We start from the raw sequence: 20467 nt of genomic DNA on the forward strand, positions 1-20467 counted from the left end.
GACTGGTTTCCATTCACACGCAGAGAGTAGCCTAAAACAATGGTCTTAAATGGCCGTGTAGACTGGGAAGCGTTGCCAGTTTAAAAGTGCACTGGATTATGGACGTCTTTCTATGTGGGGTGTGTGTGTGTGGAAATTGCAAAAGGGTGTGTGTGTGTGTCCCTCCCCCCCCCTTCATTAATTTTTATAAACAGTCGGGCAATGGTGTGCGCGCCGCGCTCCGTTTCTCTCGACAGGAAGTTCTTCCCTTTGATGAGGGTGGCGGGGAGGGGAGGGGGAAATCTCGAAAGACAATTATTTGCGTTGTTCAACTTGGCTCTTAAAGATTTTAACTTTAGGTGGTCAGAAGGTGCGGTGGAAAGCGGGGTGGCGGGGAGGGGGGGGAGAGGAGACAGGCACATGCAGGGAGAAAAAGCTTCCTTCCAGGAGAGACAGCTCCCTTTCAGATAGGAATCTGGGACAGATTTTGCCAACAGCCAGAAGCAGGGCCCTTTGGTAATAAAATAGCCAATGTAATTTGACACTTCAACTTGCTCTGCTCTCTGCTAGTTGATTCACTTATTCTCCCACTAACACTGAGCTCCTTTTCACTGTCTGTGAGAGGTTTTTTTAATTTAGATTATATATATATATACATCTATTAAAGGCAAGAAATAAGAGATTTTTTTAAAGTAAAATTTTAAAAGCCACCTGAACCAGACCTGCAGCAGATCCACTGGAAAGAGGGAATATTTTGCTTTGCCTGCTTTCTTCCGTATGATTTTCCCCCCTTCTTGCAAGCCTTGCTCATTCTCCCCAGCCTGTAGGTAAGTTTCGTCTCTGTTCATTTACATCTCCTTGTGTGTGTGTTTTTGGAGGGGGGGGGGGTACTCCGGCCAAGGTTTGTAGAAACAATGGAAGTAAAAGCGAGATAAGGAAATGCACCGAAATCCATAGATATGTTGTTTTATGTTTGGTGTGAAGATTGGAAGCGGCGGCGACGCGGGGGGGGGGGGGAAGAGAAAAGAAGAAATCCAGGAAAACAGTGTGAAGACTTCTTAAAGGGGCAGCTTGTGTTTCTACGTTTGGCAATGTGGGGGGTTCGCGAAGACAGAGGCAAAACCCGGGAGATCCTGGGGGAAAGGCGGATGGACTTGAATCTTAGTTTGCTGTATTAATATATTGCTTTATTTTACGATAGCGGGGGGGGGGCATGAAGAAGCCAGACGTTTACTGGGGATCGCTTTTATTTAAAGAAAAAGAATCGAAAAGCGGTGCGCATGTTAGAACGTGGGTGGGTCGGAATGAGTGGAAAAGAAAGGAGACATACACGATTATATACATATAGATCGGCAAAAGGTGTTTTTTATGTGCGCGCGTCTCAAGTTTGAAGAGCCCAAACAACGTGCCTATTTTTGCACCCTTGACTGGCAGGGGTTGGGGGGCAGGCTGCCGGCAGGACCCGCGATTTTGCGCCCTAAAAACAAAGGAAGGTTTCAAATAATCCGGAGAGCTTCTGGTTCGGGGTTTTGTTTTGTTGTCCTTTCTCCCTGCCCTCCTGCCTCCCTCCTCCCCTCCTGGCCGGCTTTTTAAAAAAAAATTATATACTTTTGCTAACTGGTTTTGAGAAAAGGCGATTCCTTTAAGATCCTCCCCGACGAGAGCCTAATCGATCGATCCGGAGGAGGGTTTGCAGGGGAAGATGTAAGAAAGGTGGGTGGGAGGGGGAGAGGTGGAGGAGGGGGCGCCGAGCTTCTTTTCCGGGCGGTGGGAAGCCGGAGCGAGTGCAAATTCCTTGTGTCTGGATTCTGAAAGCCAGTTGGGACTTGGGGCCTCTCTCGCCGGCCAGGAGGGGCGCGCGGGGAGGGTCTCCCCCCACCTCTCCCTCCCTCTCTCTCCCTCCCCCGTCTCTCCCTCCCTCTCCCATTTCATCTGTCCAGGAAGCCAGTGAAAGAAGGTGGCGGGCGGGGGGGGGGAGAGAGAAGAGTCTAGCCCCTGCTTTCTTGGTACTCTGAACCGAGGGTGGGCGCGCGGAGAGGGACCGAGGGAATCGTTTTCCAGGGGAGACAAGTTTGAGCTATAGCTGGCTGCAAGGAAGAAAAAAACCCGAAAAGTAACATGGCAGTTAAAAGGCACTTGAGGAATGTAAACATTAAAAATAGGAGCCATCTGAGTTGAGTCTTGGATTCCTGGCCACGAACTTTTTGGGCAGGTCTCCTAGGCCGACTTCCAAAGGAAGATAATGGGAGGGGATATAAAAGTTCCTTGGTCGGGTTTCTTCGCCTGCCCTGAAAACTCTTTGGATATAGGGGTGTGTTGGGCGCACGTGTGAAGGTTCTAATTTGGTAGCTGACTTTGGTTGTAGGAGTGAGACCTTCTGAGATGCCTGTTGCCTTCTTCTGTCTTAATAATTATGAGCATCGTTAAATAACTGAGGAATGATGACGACGAGGAGGAAGAGAACAACCGCACACAATATGATGTTTAGATCTTTTCTTTTCTTTGCCTGATTGTGGTTCTACAGCCTGTGCAGCTGGGAAATGTGTAAGCCTGCAGTCACAGAGGGAATTGAGACGGTAGCCAGTTTTTAAAGTCTCAAACCCCTGTCATCACCACAGCCTGCTTTTCTGCACTGTATATACATGTTGGTCTTTAGTTACTGATCTGAAAGGGTTTAATGATTCTCCAGGGCCAAAGTAATAGTGTGTATCTGTGCATTTACTTCAACAGGCCTAAGAGACGCTGGGTGTTCTGACTGCTCCCCCCACCCAGACTGACATGAGAGTGGAGGATTTAACTTGGCAGCTTGAACAAATGCCCTCTCAAAGGTTTCCAGGAGACAGTAAGAGAGCAGGAATAGGAGTAGAGGGATGGGGGAAGAGATGAATGCCTGGGTATAGTCTTTAGGGTGCTACCTAGCTGTGCTTTCTTTCAAATATGAAATGGCTATTTAGGCACTGTGAATACAAGTGTGTGCCTCAGTGAGGCAATGGGCTTATCAAATTTGAAAGGGCAAAAAGCCTGTTCAAAGCTCTGGCGCCCCAAGTTCTAGATAAGTGGGACTTCCAGCTGCCAGTTCTTTTTTCTTTTAAGCATGTTTAGCAACTCATAGCTCGCCTTTAAACTGCAATATGGGACTTGGCCTTTGGAATTGGAAAGGTTAATGATGGAGTCACCTCCACCAAGTTGTAATGATTACTTTTTAGATATTTGGGGGGTGGGAGTTTACAAGGGAGGATTATTGGGTGAATGGAAGCCCAGCCTGGTGCTAGCCGTAAAAGGGTTAGAGAGTTGGACCAAGGTTCAAGTGGAAGCTCAGCCGTGGACTTGCTGGATTCGGTTGCTGTCTCTTGGCTTCTGCTGCTTTCCCCTCAAAGTGTTACCTTTTCTCAAAGAGTACTTGTGAGGATGTATATCATAAAAGGAAATATAGCCTGCCTTGGGAATTATGCAACAAACAAACCATCAAAAATGAGGACTAGCGGCTTGACTTATGAGTGGTTTAAGTTATTTTATTTCCCCAGTTAGTGTACCCAGGCTTGTAAATAGCCACTTGCCTAAATGCCTCTGGTGAGTAAGAAATGCCTCCAAGCGATCAGACAGGGAAGCTTTGTAAAGATTGGCTCTCATTCTTCTTTGGCCACAAACGTCTAAGGCAGGAATGTTTATAGACAAGCTGGTAACTTCAGTGGATGTTTGCAAGGCTGCTGTGAAGTATTTGTTACTGTGTCTTTAAAAAAATTAAAGTTCTACAGGAGAAACTTCTTATTTATATTATAAAAACAATGTGGCTGTGACCATGCAGGAAAGTTTTGAGAAAGGTCTCCTCCCCCTACTTTCCTTTAAAGCTATAAGTGATTGACACAGGTCTGTGTGTTTGGCTTATAAATAAAAATGTAGACCTATTTGCAAGTCTGCTGTAAATTTTTTGTATTCCAAATCCACATACACTGAGGGAAAGGTTTTGTTGAAGGGTCTAGCTAAACCACATGCTTCCAAGCATTGTTGTCTCTCACTTTAGGAGAGAATTGAGATTCATCTTGCAAAGTTGGTTTCTGCCTCCAACTGTCCCTGCTTTTGATCAAGGCAAATTTACTACAACATCAATCTTCCTTTGGCAGGGCCTGATTCAGGTTTATGAATGCCAGAAGACTAGGGCTGACCTTTTTCTGTTCAGATTGAGGATGTTGAAACACCAGCCATCAAACAAAAGACACATTGAAAGCAAGGTCTTGCAATGGAGCACGTGTGACTTTCAGACTGGTTGCAAGCATTTGCTTGATGCTGATTTCCTCTGTGTTTTCAGAGTATGGAGGCTATTGGGGGAGGGGGTGCAGAGCACTTTAAAAAGCTGTGTAAGGTTTGAGTCTTCTTGTGGGGAGGGATCTTAAACAGGAATGGGCTATCATGAGTGTAATAATTACTACATTTAGAGATTGGGCCCAAAACTTTTAAAAACAATTTCCAGCCACCACAAGTCACTAAGAGCGGTTTTCATTTGCTTTGCTGGATCCTTTGCTGATTTCAAACCTAGAAATTAGCTTGGGTTCTTTCAAGTCGTCTTTGTTCAGGTTTTCTCCCCCCCCCCAAAAAAAACTAGCAAAATAAATAAATAAATAAATAAATGGCAGAAAGCAACACCACCAGAAACACCAAAGTTCTGTGGAAACCACAGTGTAGTTGCCAGATCTGGATATCTGTCATAAAGACAGTCTTTTAAATGCTTTTAACTCAAAGGGAAGATTTTGCTATCATTGTAAAAGGGCAATTGACTTTAATATCTTACTTGATGGGGAAACTTAGGAGAGTATCCCATTGATTTGCAGTGCTTGTGGTCCCTAACACTTGACATTTGTAAAAAGCAACACAAAAAACCTTTAATAATATTACTGAGCTTAGTATTAACTCAGTATTGCTTAGTGTGTCCAATATGCATCTGTGAAAGAATTTTTTCTCCAAAAGGAGTTTGTTGCTGCATAAGCAACAAAAGTGTGTTGAGTTTGTTGCTGTGCAAGATTTATGCCTGTGCACACTTTTAAGATCACGCTGGGCAAGCCAAAATGAATAATGCTGTGTATCTTGCTGAAAGGCAAGATATGTACAAGTGTCTTCTGTCGATCATCTCCCCACCCCCCACCCTTCCAAATAGGGGTTACTAGGGAATTCTAAGTAGTAAAATTCTGCTACATATGTTTCTACTCAGAATTTTTCCCCGGTGTGTTACATTTGCTCTTGATGTAATGCTTCTTCCACTGCCAGAGTTCTCAAAGATTTTTGTGATACTACTTGCACCTCCCCCTTCTCCAAGTGTTTGAGAGGGGAGGAGGGGGATTGCATCAGTGGAAGCCCTGTGGAGTGAGACTGTAAGGTCTTGTGCAGTTTTAGTATGTGTTTCAAATGACAGGATAGCTACGTTGATGCAAACCTGGTACCATATATACTTTCACTCTCTCAGTACAATACAGTGGAACCTCGGTTTATGAACACCTCAGTTTATGAATTTTCGGTTTATGAACGCCGCGGACCCATCCGGAACGGATTAATTCACTTTCCATTACTTTTAATGGGAAAGTTCGCTTCAGTTTATGAACGCTTCAGTTTATGAACAGACTTCCGGAACCAATTACACCCATGTTTCAGTTTATGAACGCTTCAGTTTAAGTACTCTGCGGACCCGTCTGGAACGGATTAATCCACTTTCCATTACTTTCAATGGGAAAGTTCGCTTCAGTTTATGAACAGTTACTCTGCGGACCGTCTGGAACGGATTAATCCACTTTCCATTACTTTCAATGGGAAAGTTCGCTTCAGTTTATGAACGCTTCAGTTTATGAACAGACTTCCGGAACCAATTGTGTTCATAAACCGAGGTACCACTGTAATGGGATGAGGCACTACTGGTCTTGCCACACCTGCTTTATTTTTACTGAATGATTCTCCACTGTCAGATTTTATAATCCTTTGGGGTTTTGAGCTCTTGACAGTTGATGACCAGAAAGATCATAGGTCTCAAACATGGGTTCTTTGGATTTTATTATTCCTAAGCTTGGGCCTCTGTTGTCAGGAGGTTTTGAAAAGTCTCCTTAGGTGTATTTGTAGCTGCTACACCCAAGCTACTTTTCCATGGACCCACCACCCCACATACATTTTTGGCATCTTAAATGGTTCATTAAGATAAGTTTGCAACAGTTTAGTTAATTAGAATTTGCGAGCAGAGGCAGAACAACAACCATTATAAAACATGTTGCCATCTTTGTTAAAGGGCCACCAGTGGAAGATTGCATTTCATTTGTTTTGAGTGGCACCCTAGGAACTCTTGGGAGTTGGAGGTGCAAGACGTAACTTTACCACATAAAGAAATGTACATATACTATTTATGAATTGAGTGAGTGCAATGACTAAAAAAGTACTTGGCTTTGTTTTCAGTTTAGGTGAAAATATGAGTCAAAGGACAGCAGAAAATGACTGTATTAATGTATTGACCAAGTGAATGTGCTTATATATTCTGCACTCTGTGAATATGAATCTATGGTTTCCCTGGGACTGTCAAAGATAATTTCATTGGGGAAAATCTGTAGAGGTGAGTTTTGCTTTAGATTATTAAAATGAGATTTGGTCATAGCTCTGGCTTTGAAGGGAAAAAAATGCCCAGTCTCTCCCCCCCCCTCCCCATATTGGGTGATTGGATGCTATTGTCCCTTTTAAGAGTTATGTCACACCATACATTTAAAACACTATTATACCACTTTTAACTTTCATGGAAAATCCTAGGAACTGTAGTTTGTTAAAGGTGCTGGGAGTTGTAGCTTTGTGAGGGTAGCACCCTAAACTAACTTCAGTGCCCAGGATTCTCTATGACTGCTAAAAGTGGTATAACAGTGCTTTAAATGTATGGTGTGGATGTGACTTTAGTGTCAGCCCAAGGAGACCTGGCTCAGATTCCTTTCTCAGCCATGAAACTCACCTTGTGCCAGTTGCTATTGCTCAGCCTGACATACCTTGCAGGATCATTTGTGGGTCACATCATATATGCTGCAAGGAACATGGAGAAATAGCAGATGAAAAAGAAGTTGGGGTGGGAAGGTGTGCCTTCTAATGCAGGTGTGGGCAGAGAGAGGCACCTGATGAAATACTCCTCTACTTAGTTGTTAATGGTACAGGAGCTCTCGTCTCCTTTGTATCTAGTTCTAGTCACATCAATGTTGTTGTTCTTCAGTTGTTTAGTCGTGTCCGACTCTTTGTGACCCCCATGGACCAGAGCACGCCAGGCACTCCTGTCTTCCACTGCCTCCCACAGCTTGGTCAAACTCATGTTTGTAGCTTCGAGAACATTGTCCAACCATCTCGTCCTCTGTTGTCCCCTTCTCCTTGTGCCCTCCATCTTTCCCAACTTCAGGGTCTTTTCCAGGGAGTCTTCTCTTCTCATGAGGTGGCCAAAGTATTGGAGCCTCAGCTTCACGATCTGTCCTTCCAGTGAGCACTCAGGGCTGATTTCCTTCAGAATGGATAGATTTGATCTTCTTGCAGTCCATGGGACTCTCAAGAGTCTCCTCCAGCACCATCTATAGTGAGACAGCAATGCAGGCAGTACTGGTTATCCAAAGCTGCTTTGGGTTTGGGATTTCATGTTCTTAACAACTGCATGGTGTTCACATGATCGGTTCATCCTCTCGCTGCAATGATTTCCTGTCTACTCACACTGACTCCCAGTGGCATCAGCTTGTGGTGAGGCAATTGTGTGCACACAACTGCCATTGAATACAGGCTGGATCAGCTTTTTGGCATGGCATTGTGAACCTTCCAGTGACATGCCAAAAAAGGGAAATCAAGCCATGGCTGTTCTTGTATGTGAAAGGGCATGGCAATGAGATGGCATGGCTAGAAGTTAGCATGAGCACCCTACATCTTCCTTTAGCTGTTCTAGTTACATGAAGGGGTCCTGAGGTGAGTGGCCAAGAATGCAGAGAGAAATCTTTGAAGTTTGCTGCAGTACTGTACTCCTTTTCATGAGAGAGTTCCTCCTGTTTGGGTTTCAGGAAGCTCACCAGACCACTGTTCAGTCTGCAGATTTGTTTACTGCTGTCATCAAGTGAAGGAGAAAAAAGCAGTGGGGGAAATGGTTTCAGATCGGAGTTAAGTTGTATGGTAAAAATGCTTCCTAACTGTGAATACAACTTTAGGCAATGCTTTCCGCAAGGAACACTGGGTGTAGTAGGGGTGGATTCTGAAATATGGTCTTGTACCCCCCCCCTAAAAACCCCAACAAGCAAATAAGTGTTTTACAGCACGGAATAAATAAAACATGTGTCCAAGTAACTGCAAGAGCAGTACTGAACACTAATCAGCTGTTTATTTTCCCCCAATCCATTTTTTTAACTTGTGCCTTCTTAAGAGGGTTTGCAGATTAAACCAATAACTGGTTAAACACGAAGATGAATATAAAATCAACAAATACAGGTGCCCAGATAGCAAAAAAACATAGCCTAATAAAAGCATTCATGAACTAAAGATCTAAGTGAACAAAAATATTTTTCCAAGCTGCCTAAAACAGTACAGTGTGTGAAAGCCTGGTGGGTTTCCCTGGGGAGGAAATTCCACAGCTGCAGTGCCACTACTAGAATGATCCTGCTCCAAACAGTAGAATTTGTCCTTTTCCCAACAGGAGAAATTTGGTGCTCTTCTGATGTTCTTAGACCCTAGGACAGGGATAGCCACTGAGGTATCCTCCAGATGTCTAGAGCTGCATCTCCCATCATTCTTCGGCTGATGGGAATTGCTTTCCTGCATCAGGAGGGCATCTTATTGGCTACCTTGCACAAGAATTATAAGTGTAGGTGCTTGCATGTGTCCTGACTCTCATGGTTAATATATACTGTAGACAGTTCTCCCTGCATTTGTCCACTTTATCAACTTTGACCCCGCCCCCAAGACTGCTCTGTTTACTGCAGAAGGGGGAATCAAACATACTGTGTAGGAACCGATGCCACACACACAAACACAGTATGTTTGATTCCCCCTTCTGCAGGCAATGCCCTCCTCACCATTATTCCTTAACAGTAACTGATAAACTTGCCTTCCTAATAGTGATGCTGTTGAATCTGTTCAAATGAGCAGCAGTGAATTCAGAGCCTGTGAGATTTGGAGGTGTTGTGCCCTAAGCTCTTCTCTCCTCCTTCCCCAAAAGGAGAACAGAAGCTTCCAATGCTGATTTGTGGGAAATCATAATTTGCCGAGAAAGCAGAAACCCAAAGCATGTTTTGATGCTGTTTTTGCTTACATCATAGTTTGTCAGGTTTAGGCAAAATGGGACACTATGATTTGCCACAACCCAGCACCAGAAGTTGCTAATCTCTTCTCCTTGCATTCAAGCCTGAGCTTGTGTTTGTGATCGGAAGTGGATGGTTTGCCATCTTGTGAACTGCCCTGAGACCTGCGGGTATAGGGAGGTATACAAATTAATTAATTAATAATTATAATTCTATATGAATGAGGTCCACATAGAATAATAGGGACCCAGGTGGCGCTGTGGTTAAACCACTGATCAGAAGGTCAGCGGTTCGAATCCCTGTGACGGGGTGAGCTCCCGTTGCTCGGTCCCAGCTCCTGCCAACCTAGCAGTTCAAAAGCACGTCAAAATGCAAGTAGATAAATAGGAACCGCTACAGCGGGAAGGTAAACGGCATTTCCATGTGCTGCTCTGGTTTGCCAGAAGCGGCTTTGTCATGCTGGCCACATGACCTGGAAGCTATACGCCGGCTCCCTCGGCCAATAATGCGAGATGAGCGCGCAACCCCAGAGTCGGTCACGACTGGACCTAATGGTCAGGGGTCCCTTTACCTTTACCTTTATATGAATGAGGTCCACATAGAATAATAGAATAGTACAATTGTAAGGGATCTCAAGGGTCATCTAGTTCAATGCCCTGCAGTGCAGCAATCTCAACACGGGGTCCCCCATCCAATTTGAACCATATGTGCTATTGGTTTTGTTGCTGCACCACTAGGAAGGCTTGGTCCATTTGAAAATCTCCTGTATATCTGCCTTGGTTTGTAGTTTGTAAAATGGGAATAACCTAAATTTGCATAGATATTATAGGAATATGCAAATGAATGATTGGAGGTCATGCCTGTACATCTTGTGCCCCACTAAGCTGCATGCTTCCCCACAGAACACCTTAATAAATCTTATTTTGCTATTTCATAGAACAGGGGGGAAACTGGGGTAGGTTTTCATGAACAGGCCAAGCAAGACTATGGTGTTGTGGTCAGCTTGGTGGCCTGCAAGTGGGTGTGTAGTTGTGCTGACAATGGCCTTGCTCCCGTTACACAAGCAGCAGAATGCAGGGTAGGACAGACTATGCCACTTTAGATTGGAAGTGGATGCCGTAAATGAAATAATAATTGCAATGTTGCTATTCAATACTCCAGTATCTTCTTCCAAGGAGGAAACTAGCACAGCAGCCACACTCACAAACAATAGAGAGTTCTCACTTTCTTTCTCCATGGTTTCTTTGAAGAGGATCAGCGATACCCTCAGGAGCTGTAATCCATGGACACAGTGCTGGCCAGCTTGGGCTTTTTTGTAGTAAGAATCAGAATGATTTTGTTACTTTTAAATGTTTGCTGCCTCTGCTGACTTTAAGAATGAAAGATTGTAAAGTGTGGGGTGGGGTGGAGGACTAGCATAGCAGAGGGATAGCTGTGTTAGAGTACTCCTTGCTGTCTTGGGTGATTTGAGCTTGTTAATTTTGCTTTCAGGGAATTCTTCTGGACAGGCAGTAATAATAATAATAATAATTAATAATAATATATAAAAACGCTGCAATAAAAAAGAGAGAAAACACACTGCAGTCTGAAGTGGCACAGTCCACTCTATCACCTTAGGTTTATAGTTCCTCACTTCCGTTGCATGCATAGATCAGGCTAAAGTCTGCCCACAGGAAGGAGAAGTTTATACCGGGACCAGAAAGGGTGGTGGCGGTACATGGGGCAAAGGTTCTTGGGCTTTAGAAGACCTGTATGGTTTTCTGCAGATATGCAGTCTTTGTGAGGAGGGCTTGTGGTTGATGCTTGATCATGGCTGACAATCCTGACAGTTTGTCTGCATAAGGAATTTGATTTTCCTCCAGCTAAACATTTATGTCGGGGGTTGGTGGAAAGCTGATTTATAAAACAGATGTCCTCATACGAGGACATCTTTTCTGCAGTCCTTTATAGCCTGGCTTGCTGAAATCACACACCACCCATTCTGTGATTTGTTCCCTGCTTGGCACTGGAATCTTATCTCCCTTTCAGAGGCAGCATTCAGTTCCTCCCCACTTGATATCTGTTACAAGGTCAGAGACATTACTGTTTGCTCCAAGCCTGCTTTGCTGGAGTAGGGAAGCATTCAGGTAGCACTCGCTTTTGCCAGCCTAGCCACCTTGTGGGAATCACAACCAGTCTTTCATACACTGTCTTCATTTTGAAATGGGAAGGGTATACATTTTGTCTTTCCATTGTCCATGACACTCAATGCTCCCTGAAAGGCTAACATAAAGTAGGGACTAAGAGGTGATCCTACACTGATTTATTTTTGCAATCCTAAAACTGACTCTACCATAACTATTTTTTTAGCAAATCATAGTTTGGAAACAAGCCGGCTGCAAAACACCATATAATTGCACATTAATGAAGTATCCCATTAATATTGTTAAAAGTACTAAAATACTGGTTAAGCACAAACACAGAGACTCAGTTCTGTTGTTGCAGGAAATCATGGTTTCCTGCTGTTCAAACAACAACAGCAACAGCAACTTTATACGATGCCTTTTTCCTTGATGGGACTCAAGACAGCTTACAGATAAAAACAAGAAATGCTAAAAACATGGAAAAATTGCAAGTCTTTAGGACCTTCCCCAAACCCTCATGTTTTACAGATCTGAACTACTGGAAGTTCCAAAACCATGGGATCACCATCCACCATCCACTCCACAGACCTATGGGATGGAAGAGGGCGTCCTGATATTCCGATTCTGTCTTGTTTTCACTAACACTCTGTGGTTAGTTTAAAATCAGAAGCAGATACTTCTCTTCTCCTCCTGGGCATGAAACAATGTTTCCCATGAAGCAGGCAATAATGTGTAGTATGAGACAGGCAAAAATCTTTAGTCTAATTTATCCTTATGCATTTGTCTTTTTGATTAGTATTTTAGTAACGAAATATAAATAGGCATATTAAGGAATATTAATACAGTATATAGACTAATATTAATACAGTATATAGACTAAAATGTGGACAAGAAATGTTCCAAATTGTCCAGACAGTATGGAAAACCACTAATGCACTGGTCTTCAGTTGGTGGGTCGCAACAGGAGCACTACGACCATGCAAATATATGGTAAAAGATTAAGAAATGGGTTCCCACATGCATGTTTGAGTTAAAAGTAGGTCTTGGGTCTGAAAAGGTTGAAGTTAAATGCACTAGTGGATGGTGGACACGAATGTACACGAATCAGATGTATTTTGTACATTCCCTAGATTGGGAGTGTCTTGACCTGTGGGTGGACCAACACTCCCATTGTTCTTGACCATTGATTATGATGGCAGGGCTCATGGGAGTACAACAGCATCACAGCTTAGCTTCCTTTGGCCTAAATGATATGCATAGATTCCGTACTGCCTGGGCAAAATTCATGTCTCCTAAGATGTGAGGATGTATACGCTGTCTGGGTTACAAATATGCTACCTGATACTCTTATACTCATTCTTGAACATTGCCTGGAGACCAGGCAGTGTGCAGCAACCTCTGCACATGTTCTCATGTGCTGATTTTCCAACATCGACTTGAACTGGTGACCTGAGCAGAGATTGTCCCAATTCTGCTCTCCTTCCTCCAATAAACCAGGTCATGTCAGGAATATTTCCCAGTCAGGCTTGGTATTTGGGCTCTGAAACCAATACATACTCCTGTTACCTGTTTTTACCCCTGTCATCCACTGTTTGGCAAATAGGTCTGACAACATGATTTTGGTTGGGTGTGTGGTAGTTCTGCCAAACATAATGAATTGTGAATGTTTGTTTGTTTGTTTTAAGCTCAGAAAGATGGATGTTGGCAGACATTTTTATCTTGCGATAATTTTAGGAAACGTTTAGCATGTGTGTAAAGATGGAATAAGAGCAATCAAATTAAAGGAGCTTGTCTTACCTTGAAGATGCACTATAATTTATGTATGACAAAGATAATGTTACCGTGTCGTTAATGACTTATGTAAGACGAGTACAGTTTGCTTTTGGTCAGAAACAGACACTTGATTTCAGAAACGTTTAAAGATTAAGAGCTGCTTGCTGGTTGGTTTCTGCTGATAAGAATAAGTGTACAAAGATTTGTATGGCTTCTTATTTTGATAAAAAGTATTTCACTGTCAAAGCTGCTGCTGAGTTTTTTGTTTGTGAGGATTTTTTAATATAATACCTCTTGCCCAGAAAGTAACAAAATCAAGGTTGCACGTTTCATTATTCTTCCTTACACGTAACACTTATTTTTTGTGTGTGCCTTCATCTAATGGTTCTTAAACTATGGGGATGGTCCCCCTTTGAAGATGCAGGTGCCTTAAATTGAGAGGTGGTGGAGAAAATTCCAGAGCAGGATAGGATCTTGGGACAGGTGGACACTTTTTCCTCCCTACCAGTTACAGCCTGAGTGGGTTAAATGCCCCAAGACTTGTGGTATTGACTATATCACTGCTGCCCCGTCATTCCAATCTTATATTATGAGATGCACATAAACCTGGTAGTTTTTTCCCCTTAAAGAGCAGGTTTAGGGGAAGGGATTGCTATTCATTTTGTTCTCTACATAACCAGCTGCCTCTTCTTCCACTTTTCCAGTCACATCCAGGTTTTCTACTGCTACATTTTGTCCACCTTTATTGCTAAAATGAGGACTCCGCAATTTTTGGTTGGCCTTAGTAGCCAATCTAAAATTGGTAGTTACAAAGACCCTGCTTCTCCACTGTCTGGAGAGCACCATCCCTGCTCTTCCTCTTTTCTGAGAGCCCCATCAGCACAGCAGCCAAGGAATACCCTTGCTCCAAAGCAGGAGATGGTGTCAATTTTTCAAGAAATTTCAGACTGTTTTAGGAGTCACAACAGCTCAGTTGAGAAAACATGTCAAGCTAAGGTTAAGGGAGCTTAATAGTTTAGTATGATGATTCGATTTCATTCAGTGGACAAACCAGAATAGTAAACTAGGGTTTGTGCTAACTATGGATTTTTATGCTGTTTGAATTGACAAACCATAGTTACAACCACTACTCTGCTTTTAGACGTATCTGAACCTAGAAGCTGGATCATTGAGTAGGGAAAAATAAATTGTGGTTAGTAAACACCATGGTTTGGCATAACATCTTAAACTAAGCCCTAAATATATTTATCTGGAAAGCTGTTTAAACCTGGCATTTATCCTTTTGATTGCTTTACTGGATCAGACCAAAGGTTCACCATCATGTTTTCAGCACTCGCCAGTCAAATGTTTTGAGGGAGCCCACAATGAGGCTTTGGTCCAAGGTACGCGAGTTATAGGTTTGTGGTCTAAAAGGTTCAAGACCAGGCATAGGCAAATGCAGCCCTCCAGATGTTTTGGGACTACAACTCCCATCATCCCCAGCTAACAGGACCAGTGGACAGGGATGATGGGAATTGTAGTATCAAAACATCTGGAGGGCCGAATTTGCCTACGCCTGGTCAAGACCGTCTATAAAGCAGCAGCAATTATTCAGATATACACTTGTCTCTGAACACAGAAGTTGCATTTAATTCTCAGGGCTAATGACTATTGCCAGGCCTATCTTCCACGAATCTGTCTAATACTTTTTGAAAGCCATCTGAGTGGACTAAATCTCTAAACTGAAAGTAAATTGTTGTGGGTTTTCTTTTTTAGGGAAGATCTTGACAATTTTAGGCTGCAACACTATACCCACTTATTGAATTCATTATGATGCTTGTTACGTAATAATCCCTGACACTGAATTTGCCCTTTTCACTGTGGCAGGCCATGCAGTTCTTGGTTTTTATTTCCTGTGAGCTTTACACGATCTTATATTTTTATACATTCATTGTCCATGGAACTTGGGGCCGTTTGTATGAAGCTACTTCTTTTCATCTACTCAACACACGTGACAGGTGGACGAAGGTTGCAATTCTGCACTCACTTAGCTGGGTGCAAGCTCCATTGATACCATGGGGACTTAATTCTGAGAAGCAATGCCTTGAACTCCATTGTGAGGGTGATTTGTTTTTTTTCCTTCAAATATTCAAATTTCCTTCAAATATTTTTATTTTATGAAAACAAATATATAAACAACAAATAACACAACAACAACAACAACAAAAGAAAACACAACATTACAAACAAAAACAAGAGCATATAAAAGAAAATAGACCTTTCACAATTTTTCATCCTTTCTAATAATTTTGGGGTGACTTCCTCATATCCCCCCATACTGTGTTTCACTGTATTTCAACTTTAGCAATTTCTATTTGTGAGGGTGATTTGTTCCTGTCTACCCTTAAGTTTCATAACTGAGTAGAGATTTGTACCTGGTTTCTCATATCTGAACCCAACCCAAAATCTCCTCCCCGGGGTAATGAAAGATGGTATAAGCCCCACCAGCAACTTTCTGTATCCTAGGTTGTATCCTTTTGCACTTTATTTCATGCTGTTTCCAGGATCCCTACGAAATGTATTACTTTGAGCACAACAAACGTACTTTGGCTCCTTTTGAGAAAGGTTGAAGGTTGTTGGTTTTTTTTTTTTAAAAAAAGAGACTAATGATTTTTGTTGTGTTACAATATCCACACTTTAGTACAGCATTTGAGTTCCTTCGGAAAAGCTTTGGGAGTGAATGCCATCTGGCTTTGGTAGCTTATTTGTTTTTATTTTGTCATTAGTGTCATTAGTTATTATATCTATTGTAACCTCTTTGACATTGTTCTTTTGATGTAGAAGATGCTTGAATCTATTAAACATTTTGGCCACGAACACTGATGCAGATAGTTTTCCCCATGGGAGATGTTAATTAATACAGGAGGCACACTTTATTTTAATACCTGAAAAAATGTTTGAATTTAGAGTGTGTAATGGTGTGGATTTTGCACACTTTCAGAAGAGCCTATCCCATGGAGCTTCTGCACTGTTCAAGATGTGTTGCCCATCTTGGGGGGGGGGAGGCACCCCAGAGGAGTGACTTATGCGGAGAATCAATGGTCATCTCATATGAGGCACTGGGAGTAATTGAATTACAGTATCTCATTATACTTGATGCAGAAATGTGGCAGGATTGCGTGCTCCCAGCAAAAGAACCCGATTGGGAGGGGACTAGGCAGCTGGCACCTTCCAAGTCCAAGAAGCTCTGACATGACACGCTAAAAACAATTTGACTTATCCCCCCCCCCCCCGGAGTGAGCAGACTATTTGGTAGAGCAGGGGTGTCAAACTCAAATTCATCGGGGGGCCGCATCAGCAGTTTGCTCACCCTCAAAGGGCCGGTTGTATCTGTAGGACTATGTGTCCACTCTTTATTATTATAAATTATTGTCACTGCATTCAATTATTACTGTTTTTTGTAATAATGTAAGTAATAACTAGCTCTGAAAGCAAAAACATAGTCAGAATAATGGCAAGTAGGTATTCAAATGTACAATTATTGTACAATTTATTGAAAAATGATTTTTGGTAACAGAGAGTAATTTTTTAAAAAAACATACAAATATTGCCAAACACTGTTTATTACACATGTGGCAAACACAAGGCATTAACTTTTTAAAAAACTTTTCTGACTAGATTTTACTCGCTTGCGGGGTTCTTCTCTCCTCTTTTATAATGGGCTAATTCTTGTTTTGTTTTTGGAACCGAGAGGAAATGCCTCTTAGACATTAGCTCCCTCCCTTCTTGGGTTAGAATGGAAAAGGTGGGGGAGGACTGCAGCTGACAAATATTATCCCTCCTTGCCATCGATCGGAGAGTGTATAGATGTGAGATCTTGAGGCCGGCTGCAAAGCGGCTGCTCCCCGTTGTCTCCTAGCTCTCTCGCTCTCCCCCTCAGAGGCTCCCGGCTTGTCCTCCTCCCCTCCCTCCCTCCCTCCCTCCTTCTCTCCCTCCCTCCCTCCTCTCTCTCCCTCCCTCCCTCCCGCCTTCTTTCCATCCATCCCCGCTTGTTCTCCTCCCCTTTCCCTCTCTCTAAAATTGATTTCAAGGCGCTGCCAGCCCGAGAGCAGCTGTTGAGCTCTCCAGAGGGAAAGTGAGCGCTCGCTTCCCTGTCAATAGCCTCCCCACTTCTCAAACAGAAAACAATCCTCCGTGAGCTGAAACTGCCCGACCAGCCATCCCTCTCTGGTGCCAGCAGAGATCTCTAAGAGATCTCTTTCCCCGTCCCCAGCTCCTCAAGCCCCTTCCTTTGCATCAGCCTGCAACTCCAGCCTTGCCGCCTAACCAGACTTCTCTCGAAAGCAGCGGAAGAAAGGCAGCGGGTGAATGAGCTGATGGTACCCAGCAGCCCAAGGGTTAATCTGCCCGGGTGGGCTCCGGCTGCTTCTGAGAGCCTCCCTCCCTCCCTCCCTGCGTCTCCAGCGGCCACTAACCTTGCTCAATGGCTCAGGAAACGACCCACTCTTGTCGCCGCCATTCATTTCAGGGGGCTTTGCAGGGCGAACTCCCATGGAAATGAATGGCACTTGCGCAGTAGGGTCGATCTCTCTCTCTCTCTCTCTCTGTTCAGCTGGGGGGGGGGTCCAACAGGAACCCCCGGCACTCACGCGGCGGCGGTCTCAGTGGCTTAGGAGCCCTTTGGGCAGCGCGAACACGCTGGCTGCCCTCAGGAGCTCCGTGGCGCGCGCCGTGATGCCTCGCCGGAAGCCCAGCAAAGAGAAATTCTCCCGCTGCAGCTGGACTCCGCCCCCCTGAGCCCTATTGGCTGGCAGAGGGTATGATGCGGCGGCGGGGAGGGGCTGGTGCAGGGGGCCAACTACGCCCCCCTGCAGACGCGGGAGTCGGCCCCATGCAGCACAGGGCGGCGGCGGCGGTGGCAGTGGCGGCAGCGGGCGGCGGGCGGGCTGCTCAGCGCCCCCTGCATTCTGGCGCTCTAGGCCACATGACGAGGTCTCGCGGGCCGCATGGCGAGGTCTCGCGGGCCGCATTTGGCCCGCGGGCCTTGGGTCTGACACCCGTGTGGTAGAGCCTCAAAGGGCCTCCAAGACCCAAATCAAGGGCTGGGGCATGAGTGGCAAGAAGCATTGTCAACGTCTCTTTAGCATACCTCAGCTATTCTCTCTCCTGTATGAGCCAAGCCTTGGGCAATGCCAGATAATGAATACTTGAGAGATGGAATGACTCTGCTGCAGCTCACACTCAGTGGTGTGGGAGAGCAGGGACTGAGTGTCACCACTTAATTTCACAGTGTGGTTTATGATGTCATGTCCCTGAGCACTATTTGCCAATCTTTCTTGGAGAGAAACCCACCAACGAAGCTGAGCAGATCAGCTGACACTTAGCAGAGCGGAAACGGTCTAAATTAATCCCCATGGAAGCAGTTCTTAGAATCTTTCTTATGACGTATCCACACAGTGGGGAGAAAGGGTGAAAAAATCCTTTATCTTACCGGTTCACAGGATTTCTAAAGAAAAAATCTTTAAAGTGCTACGTCGGGTAAGGATAGCCTCTAGTTTGCAGATGTTCCCGTGTCTTCATGACTAGTTCTTCCCAGCAATCCTGCTGCTCTTCCTTATTGCTCAAACTTTACATTGCTCAAAACTTCCCTTTTTGTTGTATGAGAAGGGATGTGGCTGTGGGAATTGCCATGAAGAGCGCCTGCATTTCAGAATGTGATGTTGTGTCACTGCTTGCTGCAGGGTGGGTGGTCCAGAAGTTTGCCTGTGTTTGGCATGCAGTGAAGTGTAAATGTAGCCAATATTGCTGTCCCTTTATCTCATGCTCAATTGACTGAATGCACAATTGAAAATATATCTCCTATTTTTAAAAACAAGTTGCCAGCCAGGGCCCTTAAGATCAAGCAATGCTCCCAACTTCCTCCCCCTAATTCATTCTGCAGTCCAACCTGCTGTTCTGCCTAATTGCTCCACCAAGTTCTTACTGAGGGGTAAATTTAGCTTAGACTACAGTCCAAATTGGGAAAAGTTAAAAACAAGTTCACTACCTTAAGTGAGAACTAGGCTGCCTTCTCTGTTTCCTTCCCGAGCAAGCTGAACAATCCCTCCCTTCCTGAAGTGTTAACTCCTCTCTCTCATTTTTAAGTCTCCGCCTTTCTCTTCACCCACCTAAGGAGTAGTGGTTTCTAGTTGTTCTTGGCTGATGTCATGTTGGCTTATAGGCATTTGTGACCTACACTGGCACCCTAGCAACAATGACATCACAAAACAAGAGTTAATGCTTGGGTTAACACTTGAAGCCACATGTGAAGCTGTGGGGGTGAAAGTTGGGTAGGCAGGTATAGCTCTGAGCCTGTACAAAGCATTGCACTGCAGCTAATAGAATATATTCTTTACTGCCAATTCTCCAGGTTGCAAATATGCCCATGTTCCCCCTCAAAAGGTTGGCAACCCAATCCCTGGTGTACAAATTTCTCTTTATTTTTTTAATACCTTAAGGTAGTTTTAGAGTGGAATTTATTGATATTTAGCTTGGGCTGAAGTGATAGATTAATTAACTTTAGATTATCATAATCAATGGGATGCGGGTGGCACTGTGGGTTAAACCACAGAGCCTAGGGCTTGCCGATCAGAAGGTCGGCGGTTCGAATCCCCGTGACGGGGTGAGCTCTCGTTGCTCGGTCCCAGCTCCTGCCAACCTAGCAGTTCAAAAGCACATCAAAGTGCAAGTAGATAAATAGGTACCGCTACAGTGGGAAGGTAAACGGCATTTCCATGTGCTGAGAATACATTTTGAACAGTGGGGGCATTGCATTAAGTGTATACTTGTTTTTTGAGGTTGACTTCGTTACTGACATGTACTGTTGTACTTAGAATCTGAAGATAGCTAACTTACTGAACAAAATGCGAGATATAAGCCAATACACTTAGAGTTCAAAGCTTAATTGGTTAAAATGCAGGCACTCAATAGAAATTACTTAATTGGCTGGTAGCCCTAGGTCCAAGAGAGCTCTGTGCAAAGTACTTCCTAGTTGTTGTCCCCCTTTTTAGTGGGCCTTGTGTATTTTATTGACAGCAGTGCACCAGGCAGCCAATTCGAGGTGCCAATTAAATCTCCGACAATACCCCAGAGTTAATGCCACATTGAGGAAACTAAATGGGGGCTAGCTGTGGTTGCCTAGCACTGCCCATTGTGCTCCCCACCTGCCGAAAAGAAAAATTAAAGGACAACCAGGGCAGGAATTAGCAGTGGACGCTGCCAATGTACCAAGGCCCTGACAGCTGCCCAAGGATGCCAGTTGCTAACACTGTTGCAATAATTTATGACGGGGGTCATAAGTTATAAGGC

The 20467-nt window shown here is 44.1% G+C and overlaps 1 protein-coding gene across 9 annotated transcripts in view; it reads left to right on the forward strand.

The window, feature by feature from the left end:
* Positions 1 to 302: 302 nt before the first annotated feature.
* The window catches only part of ZMIZ1 (zinc finger MIZ-type containing 1), a 354820-nt gene continuing 334655 nt past the window's right edge, over positions 303 to 20467 (forward strand). For 8 of the 9 annotated variants that reach the window (XM_088669487.1, XM_088669492.1, XM_088669491.1 and 5 more), the window contains exon 1: positions 303 to 806. The gene's annotated coding sequence lies outside the window, so the exon portion shown is untranslated. The remainder of the gene's footprint in view (positions 807 to 20467) is intronic. The other variant, XM_088669489.1, reaches the window with a different exon arrangement.

This window comes from Zootoca vivipara, chromosome 5, assembly GCF_965207765.1.
Source record: "Zootoca vivipara chromosome 5, rZooViv2.hap1.1, whole genome shotgun sequence".
NCBI classification, from domain to species: Eukaryota; Metazoa; Chordata; class Lepidosauria; order Squamata; family Lacertidae; genus Zootoca; species Zootoca vivipara.